Below are 14861 nucleotides of genomic sequence, written 5' to 3' on the forward strand. Positions count from 1 at the left end.
ATATAAGCTCTAAGAGCTGCGTGAGTTTTGTAACATAAGAAAACAGAAAAGCAATAAAGAGAGGAAAATTTAGAGGGTGCGACACGCACCCTTGGCGATAAATTTTATCTCCACGTGTGTTCGTCTAGTTTATTGTGATTGATCCGTGGGCAAATCCTAACAAGGCACGCCACAAAATTTAGTAACACGTAGCATATCTGTTGATTAAAATAAAAATATCTGTTGATTAAAATAAAATAAAAGAGGGAGAGAAATCCTTGCATCCTCGAGCATTGCCTGTACTCCAAGAACCACGGCAGAGGCGGATATAGGCATGAGCTATTGGCATGGAGCAAACGTTACACAAAACCTCCAAATGCAAAGGATGCATCTAACCTTGGTTCTGGCCTTCACCACGATCAAGTTGGTCATTTCTCATCTCATTATCATACTAACAGGCGGCCCTAGCTGGTGCTCGCGCGCCAGGTTCTTATTGCGCGATCGGTTTCCGACAGCTCAATTAGAGAAAAACCGTGTTTCCCTTTCTGACAGGTAGCTTTCAGACAGTGCATGTCTCCCCTTTCATGTAATTAATGTTAATAATCAATGCATGCAAGTTAGCATGACAATAAGTAGAAGACATGCATGGGATGGACCACCTTTTCTTCTCTCTCCTCGCGTCACGTGCATTCCTAATTAGCATGGCTAATCACCACATGCAAATTTAGGGTCACCTGTCGAATATATGTAGCAGAAACCATTGTTTAATATGATTTATCTTTTAAATGAATGCTTCGATTTAAGATTCGTTTTCACCAATAAATCTGTCTCGACGAGATCTTCAAAACTAGCACCAATGTTAATATGTTTCGACAAACTTTTTTTCTGGCTAAAAGTTATCAACCCTCTCTATTTGAATAATCAACCTCTCCGTAGTTGAGTGATCAATGGTAAATGTATAAAATTATCAACCTGGTGCAGGCTATTGAGGGAAAATTCTGCATGCATGCATAAATAGACGAATCTGCTGATGTCAGCGGAATCTTTTCCAAATTTGAAAATTCAAAACGTTTTAACTTTCAAACGACAACTTCAAATTAAGATTCACTTTCACCAAAAAATCCGTCTCGACGAGATCTTCAAAACTAGCACCCATGTTGATATGTTTCGAGAAACTTTTTTTCGGGCTAAAAGTTATCAACCCTCTCTATCTGAATAACCCTTCCGTACTTGAGTGATCAACGGTGAATGTATAAAATTATCAACCTGGTGCATGCTATTGAGGGAAAGTTCTGCATGCATGCACAAAAAGACGAATCCGCTGATGTTAGCGAAATCTTTTCCAAATTTAAAAATTCAAAATGTTTTAACTTTCAAACGACAACTTCAAATTAAGATTCGCTTTCACCAATAATTCCGTCTCGACGAGATCTTCAAAACTAGCACCCATATTGATATGTTTCGAGAAACTTTTTTTCGGGCTAAAAGTTATCAACCCCCTCTATCTGAATAATCAACCCCTCCGTATTTGAGTGATCAACGGTGAATGTATAAAATTATTAACCTGGTGTAGGCTATTGAAGGAAAGTTCCGCATACATGCATAAATAGACGAATATGCTGATATCAGCGGAATCTTTTCCAAATTTAAATTCAAAACGTTTTAACTTTCAAACGACAACTCCAAATTAAGATTCTTTTTCACCAATAAATCCGTCTCGACGAGATCTTCAAAACTAGCACCCATGTTGATATGTTTCGAGAAACTTTTTTTCGGGCTAAAAGTTATCAACCCTCTCTATCCTGAATAATCAACCCCTCCGTACTTGAGTGATCAACGGTAAATGTATAAAATTATCAACCCCAAAGTTAATTTTATTTGAAACAGTTTAGCGATTTTTTTAGTTTAGAACCTATCAACCCAGTGTCCTGTTATTTATCAATAGTAAATATAAATAACTACCAACCCTAAAAATCTAATTTTATTTTGAATATTTTGGCGACTCTTTTTAGTTTACAAGTTATCAACCCGGTACCCCGCTATTTATCAATGGTAATTATAAATAACTACCAACCCTAAAAAGTATTCCATTTAGAATATTTTAGCGAACATTTTTTATTTTACAAGCTATCAACCCGGTGCCTCGTTATTTATCAACGATAAATATAAATAAATAATAACCCTAAAAATTATTTCATTTAGAATATTTTAGCGACTCTCTTTTAGTTTAGAAGCTATCAACCCGGTGACCCGCTATTTATCAATGGTAAATATAAATAAATATCAACCCTAAAAATTTAATTTAATTTAAAATATGTAGCGACTTTTTTTTGTTTACAAGCTATCAACCTGGTGCCCCGTTATTTATCAACGGTAAATATAAATACCTAGCAACCCTAAAAAGTAATTTTCATTAAGAATTTTTTTAGCAACTTTTGTTAGCTTACAACTTAAAATAGTACTTAATTTGAGTAGCAAGTGGTAGTTAATTTGAGTTGCAAGTGGATCTTCCCACCCGTTATTTCCCCCTTAAAAACCACTGGCCCGAAAAAGGGAATTGCAAAAGGATCCCGTTAAATATGAATTACCGTACGAAAAAAAACCCAAAAGGGAATTGCAAAAAGAGAATTGAGAGTCTGCCTCGTGCTGAAGAAAAAGAGTGAGATGCTATGTGTATGCATGCAACAACTTATGAAAGAGTGCTGAAAAGTTGGCTCATTAAATGCAAATCCATGACATGCTCTGTGCATGTGCATGCATGCAGTGTGAACGCTCTTGGCTGCATGCAACTACAAGCTGTTAGTGTGAACACGTGAGAACGCAATTAAAACAGTACGTGATACAAAGGGAATTGAGTCGCGCTTTCGCGCGAGCGCTCCGCGCCGACAGAAACCGATCGCTCGAGCGAGCGATTGCCAGGGAGGGGATTTGCATACTAACATGCCCCTGCGGGTTTGAGTTCAATTGGATTACCTAAATCAGAGTAAATAAGAAAACGGTTCCTTTTATTTTTATTTAGTGTTACTTCTCAATATTTTTATACTAGTAACATTACAGATTTGTTGTTGACGGGTGAAGTACTACGTGGCTTTGTAATGTTGTGTGTGTGTGTGTGTCGTACTACTTGCAACAACGCTGGTCGGGCCATCAATTTCTGGGAACAAGCATGGATTCAAACATATCAAGCAGACTATGAAGCATATACAACATAAGAATCTTCCGACAAACAGCCTGCATTCCTAACGTGACCACTAGGTGTGATATACTTATCGATGCTGTATCTTGGTCAACACTTGAATAAATTCCAAGACTTCTTCCACTGTAGTATCACTGTAGTATCATTATCACTCTGACTCTCAACTGCAGCTCAGAGGTAGCCAGAAGAAAGAATGGCTGAGCGTCGCCAATTTCAAAATCATCCACCACCCTGAGCAACGACTGTGGAAGCACATACAGAACGTCAGTAGCTCAGTTAGCAGCTGACCTGACATGGCCTCAGTCTTTTCATGATTCAGTTTCGGCTTTCTTAATCTCAAATATCAGCTTCGTCCACACCCAGAGGACGAACTTTTCTGCAGAATGGTCCATAAGAGATGCAAGGGCCTCCAACATTCTCGGTGCCTCAACATGCTCCTTGGTGGATGCGACAACATACTCCACGAACTCTGGTATTTCCTCGCCAAAAATTTCAGTGGTCTTCTCTGAAATCCAAGGCCTCATCTTCTCATGCAATCCATGCTGCAGAAAATAGTATTTGATGTCATAAGAATGTGATGGGAGCTAATATCGTGAAAGCATCGCCTGAAGGCAATAAATTGACTGGATCTCTTTTTGCGTTTACATAAATCAAACATCTTTTTCAAGTACTGAAATATAAAATTTAATAAGATTGGATAATTATTTTTTCACCTTATCATAAATTGCCCAATCAACATCATAAGCAAACAGTTCTTCCTTCGTCTTAGGCACAGCAGCAAGCACCTGTTTTGCATCCAAAGTTTCCTCGTTCCCTGACTTGGATGGGGCTTGCAATTGTAAACCGACCTTCTCTCCTGGGGCACCGCTGTCCTGCTTATCCGAGACTAGAGCTGGTACAGATACAATGCCCGTTTCTTCATCACTGCTCTTATGAAACCCATCACCTGTCCAATGAAGCAAAAACAAATTCAGGTTCAAGAAATAACAAGAATATGGAGAACATATTGTAATTAGAAAGCAAAAAAACACTCACTTTCCATATGCTGACGTTTCCTCTTGTGATCAACTGTAGGTTCCCAGTCCATAGGGATATGCATTGATGAGACTGCATCAATTTGCAGAGAAGACGTTCCATCTTCAGACACTTTCCTCTTGTGATCAACTGTAGGTTCACAGTCCATAGGGATATGCATTGATGAGACTGCATCAATTTGCAGAGAAGACGTTCCATCTTCAGACAGTTCCCCATCTTCCTTAATTTGCAGCGAAGACTCTCCATCTCCAGACACTTCCCCATCTTCCCTAATTTGCACAGAAGACTCTCCATCTTCAGACACTTCCCCATCTTCCCTAACTTGCAATTTACTCTTCATTCTGTCTTCAATCATAAAACGGATCTTTTGCATAGCATCCTTCTCAGAGTCAGAATATTCTTCTGTGTGACATCTTTTTGTTTTCCCTTGACTGCTCATCTGCCCACCAACAACAGCTCCCATTTCCGTTAAATCTGGAATAGCTCTTGACGAGTCATTTCCATTGTCAGCTAAACATACCATTCCATCCATTGTTTTAGTTTCTGCTTCTCTGGCATTCTGTTCTGTGGTATTCTCCCCTAATTCCGTGGCTTCATTGACATTAAGCTATTTTAGCAAAATAAAACAAGCATAGATGAGAACAAAATAAGCATTTCACTGGACTGAGAACCCAAGGAAAGAAAAAGCATTGCAAATCAAAGCTTCGAAAGGAAATTTAAAATGCTCCTGCAAACAAAGCAAAACGGGGAAAAACTCACTTCTTCAAATGCTTTGGCTTCACCGATGTATGATTGGCAAAAAAAAAAAAAGTAACCAAATCTTCATAAACCAAAAAAAAGGTACAAATGTTAAAACTTTGTAATACGAACCTACAAGTTCAGAGTTGCTTTCAAGTATTATAACATTAATGGTAAGCAATTTTATAAGGTTAAGACTTCCTTTTATAGACAGCTCGCCGAACTCAATCATTCAGCACCACTAAGATGGTTTCTTATATTACCGACTTCAAGCATTATATGATCTACTACACAACAATTGTTTTAACAAACACTACAGGAGAGTAGAGACATCACTACTTGTTCTGGGCTTCTGGCAACAATCCTTCTTTAGTAACATGCACAAGATACATATATGGTTCCCAAGTCCCAACACTTGAAAATTTCAAGAAATCATTACTGTGATCACTATAAATTACTTAACTAAATGAAACCTTGCATCAACTCCACAAGTTTTGAAGCCAATTCAGCTTAAGTCCTTAATTTTCACGCAGATCGCCACCCTTATGTTGGGTGCATTTATACAAATACCACTCGGCTCTCCGTCCATTTAACAGTTATAAGTGCGGCATCAAATAACAAAAATACCCCTAGGGCCCCACATGTCAGAATCATCTCTGCATTCAAAGGCGTCGCCTAAGCGTCCAAGCGCCCCCCCCCCCCCTCCGCCTTAGAAAAACGCCCGCCTTAGGCGCCTAGGCGTCCAAAGCGTCTGCCTAGGCGTTGGTGGGCCCCCCCCCCCCCCCCCCCCCCTTCGCCTTAGGACGCCTTGGCGCCTTTAAAACCATGCTGCCACATGGGCCCATCTTCCAGACCTTCTGCCTCACTACTACACCCGAATTCCCCAAGTCACCAGGGCTCCCCTGCCCCCACATAGCTGTGGGCCTATTTTCCCCAAGTTACCATGGCTCCCCTGCCCCCAAGTCACCATGCATATCTACAAATTGAGATATATGATGCACTAACAAATCATTATTATATCCCCATCATGATAATAATAACTCGAACAAGGGTTAACTTCATTCCAGGAAATCATATATCCAAATCTATATATTTATCAGTAAATGTTGCAAGCATAAATAGCAGGCAGATGCATCCGAGTACATACCACCAGTTCTTGACCATCAATGCTCAGTTTGTTGAGCAACTTCCTTGCACGAAGACCGCCTTCGGCAGAATCAAATTCACAAAAGCCAAACGCAGTACGAGTTCCATCGGGGTTTCTGACTGGATTCCAACTTTTGACAACTCCACAGACCTGTAGCAAAAAAGATGGAAATACATATTACTTTCTACTCAACTGATCCAAAGAATATGGCATCTAATGCCTCCCAAACTTTCCTTCTATACGCTCAAATTAACTAACTTTTATCCATGATAAATATCCTATAACATGCTTTGACATAACCTAAACGGTCTTCCAAGGTCAGTTGAACCCACAACCTTATTCTAGTGATACCATCCTAAGAGATCATCTTATGAACATAGGAAGTACTATAAGTTAAAAAGAGGCAAAACAACAATACCTGGAGAAGAGAAAGAACAAAATTACTGTTCACTGTTGACGCAATCCTGCCGACAAATACTATAAACTGTGGTTCATCAGCTGGAGCAACAGGTGCGAAAACGGTAGGTGGTCTGGACACGGCTACAGGGCCAGATGTTCCGTCAATTACTGCTGGCCGTTGATGTGATAAAACACCAATGGGAGGATATATGGGTCTTGGAGGGAAGCCTAGAGGCTGTTGGTAGACAGGATACTGCGTGATATACCTAGGATGTACTGTAGACAAAAAAAAAACAGAAAAATCCTTCTGCCATATTAGTAAGCCTTCAGTAATTCAAACACATAATGCAACTAATGCTATCCTTACAAACAAATCAAGCTAGCGACCAAACAAAAACAAAAACAACCTATAGTTAGGAAAGTATGAATAGGTTCAAGAAACAAGAGAAAATAATAAGATCATTGAGCTGAGACATGCAAGTAATTTCAGGCAGAATAGCCTGAGAAAAATCTGTACTTCTCCAATCAAGAGGACGAGTTAAGCTGGTCATTACTCTCACCTTCCCTTTGAGCAGAAGGGTGCATTGGTAGGTTTAATTGCAAAATTTAGAGATATTGTACATAAGTGGAAATTTATAGTAAATTACCAAGTATAAAAAAAACTTATATGCATATCTTGCTATCAATACAAATAGTCAGAATGACATTTACGCAAAACAAAATATATGATAACTTTCAAGTTGGCAGATTTCTGCAGCCTAGAGGCAAATCTAGGTAGATATACAAATTATTAGCTAACCGAACTCAATAGGTTTGTAGTGCTTATTTGCAAAACTCAGTGAGATCGTGGCATCCTGCTACCATAACCAATGCATACCATACGATCGCTTCAAGATTTGTTTAGCTATCAATGGCTTATTAAAATGGATGGGGTGAGTTGAACATAAAAATGGAAATGATATAGCACGGACCTAAGTAATGTTACTTTGAAGTTTGCAGGTATCCGCGGTGGGATGATGTACATATACACAATATTATTTAAATAGCATGCATCATATTATATTTACATATACACAATATTATGCATGCTAATTCAGTAAGCAAAGTAAGCCGACAGTACGTAATAATTAGACCACTAAAAGGATGTGCACTGCATTTGATTCAATGTAAAATAAGCATTACCAAACAACAAGGGTATCTCAAACAAAAAAAAAACAAGGTCGTGAAAACACACCAAAGGTCGTGTACAATCATTAGATCTTCTGAAACAAACACGAGGCTCGCTCTCGTGTAGGGAAGTGTGTCCCGGCACAACCAAATACTGTCACAGAGAAGCAGTCAGCCATAGGTAAACGGGTAATAATAATAAAAAAATTGCAGCCAGATTTATTTTAAAATCTAACACCGAATCTGAATCTGTGGTCCCCTCTGACTTGATCTAATCCGACATAGTAATTCCAAAAGTTGACAAGAACCATCTTAACATGATGAGAGAGACCGGTTGCAAAACCCGCAAGGGATTTTCTTTTCCACAGAAAAAGATCAGAAATTACCTGTTCTTTGATCTAATTCAAAGTCATGCGCTGTTTCAAAAAAAAAAAAAAGATCAACAATTTTCATTGCAGTAACTAAACAAACGTACTTACCGTAGGGGTTGAATGGGGGGCCTGGGAACGGAATGAATCCGCCCGGCGGTGGTGGCCGAGGCAGGTATGCGTGAGGACCGTGGAAGGCGGCGGGCGGGAATACCGGGGGCCGTCTCATTTGGTAGAAGGACGCCGGGTACGGCGCCGTCGGCGGAACGGCGAAAGGTCGGAAGCCACCGTCGAACGGAACAGGAACAGGGTGCCTGGGTGCGGGGCCGGCGGCGTTGATCCGCGCATTGTACACGGGAGCGGGGGCAGCGACTGCGGTGTTGGGTGGGGCGGTGGAGGCGCTGTGCGGGGCGTTTGGGCTCGGCATGCCGGCCACTGCGCCGGAGGAAGAGTAGAATCAGGCGGCAGAAGAAAATTTTGGAACTGGGACCTCCAAGAGAAGAATCGGCGCCGCCGAGGGAAGAAATCGTGGCCAATTTAAACCTAAACCTCGCTAGGGTTTCCCCATTTGCCTGCCCGATTTCAAACGGGCCAACGGCGGCTAGCCGGGGCCGGCTACCGCGTTTGGAGCGGCCGATCGAGGCTAACCGCGTTTTGGCAGGCGGATTGAGGTGTTGGCGTTTACGCTTTCTTCCCTCGGTGGCGTAGATTCTTCTCTTGGAGGTCTGAGAGCCTAAATTTTCTTCCGCCGGCTGCCTCTACTCTTCCTCCGATGCAGTGTCCGGCATGTCACGCCCAAACGGCCCGTCCTGCGCCTCCGCCGCCCAACCCAATGCCACCGTCGCCGCCAACAGCTGCCGTTTCTCTTTCTCCAACACCGCGGTCGACATGTCACGCCTACCGCCGCCTAGGTCTACGCTTCCGCCGCCCAACCTAACCTAGTCGTTGTTTCCTCCATGTACAATGCCCGCACAAGCACTGCCACCCCACACTTAGGCTAGCCCCATTCAGATCATGTTTGCTAGCCGCCTCCCCTCAGTACTACGCCGTCGTCAACATCGTACCCAACTCCCTTGTACCTATGGAACGGCTTCTACTGTTGGGTAGATTCACTCCATACCCAATCACTACCCCTTCCCCCCAAGACCTTCCTCACGAGGTTTTCTAAAACTACGGGTACTCCAAATCCGTATATGATACATGGCTAAGTTTTAGAGGGTGGCTGTGATTTCTACCGTGGGTTGCTGGTCTTTATATAGAGAGAGCGATATTCGGTTTTTATCAAGAAATTAATGCACGCGGATAGGTGACCATATCCTCCGCGTCATCGGGATGCGTTGGCCGGATGTCATTGGTCAAAAATTTGGTAGTGGATACAATCTATTTGGTTGACCATTGTAACACGGCACTCGCAAGATCACGATAGCACGTGCTTGTTTTGTTCGCGAGACAAGGCTTATAACATTTTACCTGTCATGATTTTCGGATATGTGTGTTAACTAATCGTATTTGACATGATCGTATAGGATCATTGTATAAGATATGCATGATTTGGTGTAATCAAGATGGTTATGAACTACCATATCCGTAAAGATTTGTTTAGGTTGTGACTTGACCTATAAGTCCTCGGACATATATCTCTCTGCCAAAGGGGGAAATCACGGCAAACATGGAGGGTTTCAAACTATGAGTTTACTTACCACCATAAATACGGTTTGTCATACTTGAAAATTCATATGGTTTATGTGGTTTATGTGATAGATACCCAACTTTTTGCTGAGTTTCAATCTAATATTTTGGGTTACCTAGTCCTTAGCCTTGAACTAACCTGGCAAAGTTAGCAATGGACAAGATATACCAGAATCTATATTAACTAGGTAAATACTCATGCATTAATTTGTAAAAAATCATCATGATTGTGTAGGAAAAAAAGATCGGGTATAGAAGTTTCTTTTACATAAAAGGCACAAAGTATCTTCCTTTAAATTAATAGAGACCAAGGTTTTAAATAGCGCACTATTTCTTCACAAATGGCACGCTATAACATACCCGGAGGGTCAGCGCTAAAGTTTATTATTTTTTCTCGCTATCACACTATTTGTGAATAGCATGCTATATCGCGCAAAAACTTCGTAACATTATCGCGTTATTTTTTCAGCCTATTGGCCCAAAGGCATAAGCTTTGTTCCTTAAGAAAATAAAGGTTTATTTCTCTTTGTCGTGTTGATGAACTATAAGCTATTGGTTACTCCTTGTAAAATGTTGATGTTGGGCTTCTAAAAGATTGAAAAACTTTTGTTTGTATGTGGTTATGTATGTATGGTCCTTCACTTTGGACTATATCATTGTTTTTTTTTCTGAAATCCTTCATTGTAGGTTATATCTAATATATCTTTTTAAAACACTATCTGAAAATATAGCTGTTACATGATGTAGTTTGCGTTTGGGAGAGGCCGCCACGATTTCATATACCACACTATTTTAAAAACCTTGATAGAGACCCAACAATGAACTAAGCCACAACAATACACTCATGATGTCACCTTGACATTAAACAACAACACGAGGATGAAACAGGACCAAAAGAAAAAGGAAGTATCCCTGCTGGGCCTTTTGATCAAAACAAATCCAAAACAGGATCTGACCATCTGGGCCTTTTGATCAGAGGGTCAAAAAAAATCCAAAAAAAGAAAGATTTCAATTGGGGCTGCATCTGGCCATCTGGGACTTCGAACTATTCCTGATGGACGCCTTTTAACTCGTACAATTTCAGCCCACTCCAAAACAGGAAAGTCCTATGCTTCGCAAAAAATAACAAAAACAAGGAGATTCAACATATAAGTTTGTTTATGTAAAAATAAAGGTTTAATTTATCCGTTTGCAATAGCTCAAAGCGAAATACACTTTGTATTGTCTGCAAAATAATCAAGATATCACATGTTTCTTGTACGGGGAGGCTGACATCGGGACCCATGAGTCAGCAGCGTTGTCAAAGTTTTAAAGGCGGCGGGGAACGAAAGAAAAAATAAACCAAAACTCAGTTGGTAAAAGAATCAAAGAAAAGAAACATTTATCGTTCTGAGAGGATGACATGCGGGACCCATGAGGCAACAGCATCCTCAACCTTTCCAAGGCGGCACGGGATCCAAAAAAAAAGGCAAAATAGCCAGAAATTAGGGGTCAAAATAACTCCGAGAAAGGAAAGGTTTATCGTTCATAGAGACTGATATGTGGGACCCATGAGCCAGCAGAGTCCTCAACGTTTCAAAGGCGGCAGGGGATCAAAAGAAAAAGGAAGTAGCTAGAAATTAGGGGTCAAAAATAACTCCAAGAAAGGAAACTTTTATTGTTCTTAGAGGATGACATGCGGGACCCATGAGCCAGCAGCTTCGTCAACGTTTCAAAGGCGGCATGAGATCAAAAGAAAAAGGCAAGTGACCAAATATCAGGAGCCAAAAATAATCCAAGAAAAGAAACTTTATTGTACATAGAGGATGACATGCGGGTCCCATTTTGCAGCAGCGGTCCCAACGTTTCAAATGCGGCTTGAGATCAAAAGAAAAAGAAAGTAGCCAAAAATTAAGGTGTCAAAAAAATTCCAACAAAAGAAAATTGATTGTACATAGAGGATGACATGCTGGTCCCATGAGTCAGCAGCTTACTCAACGTTTTCAAGGTGGCAGGGGATCAAAAGAAAAAGGAAATAGCCAAAAATCAGGGGGTGAAAAAATTCCAAAAAAAGAAACTTTTATAGTACATAGAGGATGACATGCGAGTCCCATGAGCCAGCAGGTTCCTCAACGTTTCAAAGGAGGCATGAGATCGAAAGAAAAAAGGCAAGTGACCAAATATCAGGAGCCAAAAATAATCGAAGAAAAGAAACTTTTATTATTCATAGAGGATGATATGCGGGCCCATGAGGTAGCAGCATCCTCAACGTTTCCAAGGCGGCAGGGGATCAAAAGAAAAAGGAAATAGCCAAAAACTAGAGGGTAAAAAAAATCCAAGAAAAGAAACTTTTATTGTACATGGAGGATGACATGCGGGTCCCATGAGCCAGTGATACGTCCCAAACGTATCTATAATTTTTGATGCTCCATGCTTGTTTTGTTACAATTCTTATATGTTTTATGTGCACTTTTCCACACTTTTTAGCATTTTCTAGAACTAATCTATTAACGCAGTGCCGCAGTGCCAATTCCTGTTTTCTACTGTTTTTGTGTTTCAGAAAAGTTGTACATGAAAGTTTCTCGGAATTGGACAAAACAAAAGCCCAGAGTCTTATTTTTCTGGGACGAAGACGGAGCCAGAAGGACACGCGCAGGAGAGCTGCCACGTGGCAGTACAAAGGGAAGGCGCGGCCCCACCCTTGGCCGCGCCTGGCCCTTGTACTGGCGCCTCGTCGCCTCGTTTGCTCCGTCCTTCCGCCTATTTATTCCTCGTATCGGGAAAACCCCAGGAAAGAGAGCCTCCATCCACGAAAAGTTCTGACGCCGCCATCAACCGAAACCCTAGTTTGGGAGGGTTCTGCAGTCCATCCCGGCACCCTGCCGGAGAGGGAAATCACCGCCGGAGGCCTCTACATCGCCATGTCTTCATCCGAGGTGATGCGTGGGTAGTCCTCCACGGGACCATGGGTCCATAGCAGTAGCTAGATGGTTGTCCTCTCCTTGTTGTGCTTCATGTATAGATCTTGTGAGCTGCCTAACATGATCAAGACCATCTATTTTTAATTGCTACATGTTGGTTTGATGTGGATCCAATTTATAGAGAGATTGCTTTGGTTGAGAGTATGTATTATGTTATTATGATCTTGCATGCTCTTCGTTTCTAGTAGATGCTCTGGCCAAGTAGATGCTAGCGACTCCAAGAGGGGGTATTTATGCTCGATAGTGGGTTCATACCTCTATTTAACCATGGGAAGTGACCTTGTTCTCTACAGTTGTAGATGTGTTGTTGCTACTAGGGAGAAAACAACGGTGTTCTATTCAAGGGTAGTTTCATCGTTTACTTTACACACATTGCTTAAAGTGATAGTCTGTTGCTTGCAACTTAATACTGGAGGGTGTCGCGGATGCAATCCTGAATGTGGATTATTAATCATAGATGCAGTTGGATTACGGTCTATGTATATTGTTGTAATGCCCGCATACTTTCGTAGCATGTATTCTGCACCAACCATTAGCGTAGAATCTCTGTTTGTCAATTGCCCATCTGTAATTTGTTTACCCAGCATATTTATTTTATTGGAGAGGCGCCTCTAGTGAACTGTGGACCCCGGTCCTTCTTCTTTTAATTGCAATCTTCTACAGCATTTTCCTGTTCTGTTTTCTGCAAAAAAATCTTCTTCCACACGGTTCGTTTAATCCTTTGTTTTCAGCAAAACCAGTGAGCTTGACAACCTCGCTGAAAGTTGGGGACAAAGTACTTGGTTGTTTGTGTGCAAGTCTCCATGTTGCTGCTCACGCCGGGAGTGCGCCCTGCAACGAGTTGGTTCGCAACACCTCGGGAGAGAACGTTTTTCTCCTACTGGTCGATAAACCTTGGCTTCTTACGGAGGGAAAACTTCCTGCTGTGCTCATCATACCTTCCTCTTGGGGTTCCACTCAACGTTGCGCATAAATTCTCCTTCATCAACTCCGCGCTCAGCAAATACTTTTTCTGGCGCCGTTGCCGGGGAATAATCAATACACTACATCAAGCCCCGTCAAGCACCATCAGGAATTTTCTGGCGCCGTTGCCGGGGAGAAAAGCATCTCTTCTGCGAGGGGAGTCTCTCACTCTCTACTCTTTTACTTTGTTATTGTTTTGCTTGCATATTTTATTTTTATCTTGTTTGCATTTTATATCGAAATCCAAAAAAAAATAGTATAGCTTTTATTTCTGTTGTTTGCATTATTTTTATTAAATGGCTACTCCTGAGAATACTAAGTTGTGTGATTTTACTAGCACCAACAACAATGATTTTATTTGCACACCCATTGCTCCACCTGCTCCTGAAGCAACTTTTTATGAGATTAAGCCTTCCTCGTTGAACCTTGTTATGAAAGAGCAATTTTCTGGTGTTAGTACTGATGATGCTTCTGACCTCAACAATTTTGTTGAGATATGTGAGATGCAAAAATATAAGGATGTAGATGGTGATATTATTAAGTTGAAATTGTTTCCTTTCTCATTAAGAGGTAGAGCTAAGGAGTGGTTGCTATCTTTGCCTAGAAATACTATTAATTCTTGGGTTAAATGCAAAGATGCTTTTATTAGAAAATATTATCCTCCTGCTAAAATTATATCTTTGAGAAGTGATATTATGAAGTTTAGACAATTTGATACTGAGCATGTTGCCCAAGCTTGGGAAAGAATGAAATCTTTGGTTAAAAATTGTCCCACTCATGGACTGACTACTTGGATGATTATTCAAACCTTCTATGCAGGACTAAATTTTTCTTCAAGGAACTTATTGGATTCAGCTGCTGGAGGCACTTTTATGTCTATGACCCTTGGGGCGGCTACAAAATTTCTAGACAATATGATGGTAAATTATTCAAAGTGGCATACCGAGAGATCTCCACAAGGTAAAAAGGTAAATTCTGTTGAGAAAACTTCTACTTTGAGTGATAAGATTGATGTTATTATGTCTATGCTTGCAAATAATAATGCTCCTATGGATCCAAACAATGTTCCTTTGGCCTCTTTGGTTACTCAAGAAGAAAATGTAGATGTGAATTTTATTAAGAGCAACAATTTTAATAGGGATTTCTATTTTCGTGTCCTAAGGTCCTTAGTTGTACTCAGTTTTCCCCAGCTCCTTTGTTTTTCCTCAGTTTTCCCCAAG

At 40.9% G+C, this 14861-nt stretch overlaps 1 pseudogene; it reads right to left on the reverse strand.

The window, feature by feature from the left end:
- Positions 1 to 3148: 3148 nt before the first annotated feature.
- LOC127301224 (uncharacterized) lies at positions 3149 to 8727 on the reverse strand (annotated as a pseudogene).
- Between the last annotated feature and the right edge of the window lie 6134 nt (positions 8728 to 14861).

Source organism: Lolium perenne, chromosome 5 (assembly GCF_019359855.2).
Source record: "Lolium perenne isolate Kyuss_39 chromosome 5, Kyuss_2.0, whole genome shotgun sequence".
NCBI lineage: Eukaryota > Viridiplantae > Streptophyta > Magnoliopsida > Poales > Poaceae > Lolium > Lolium perenne.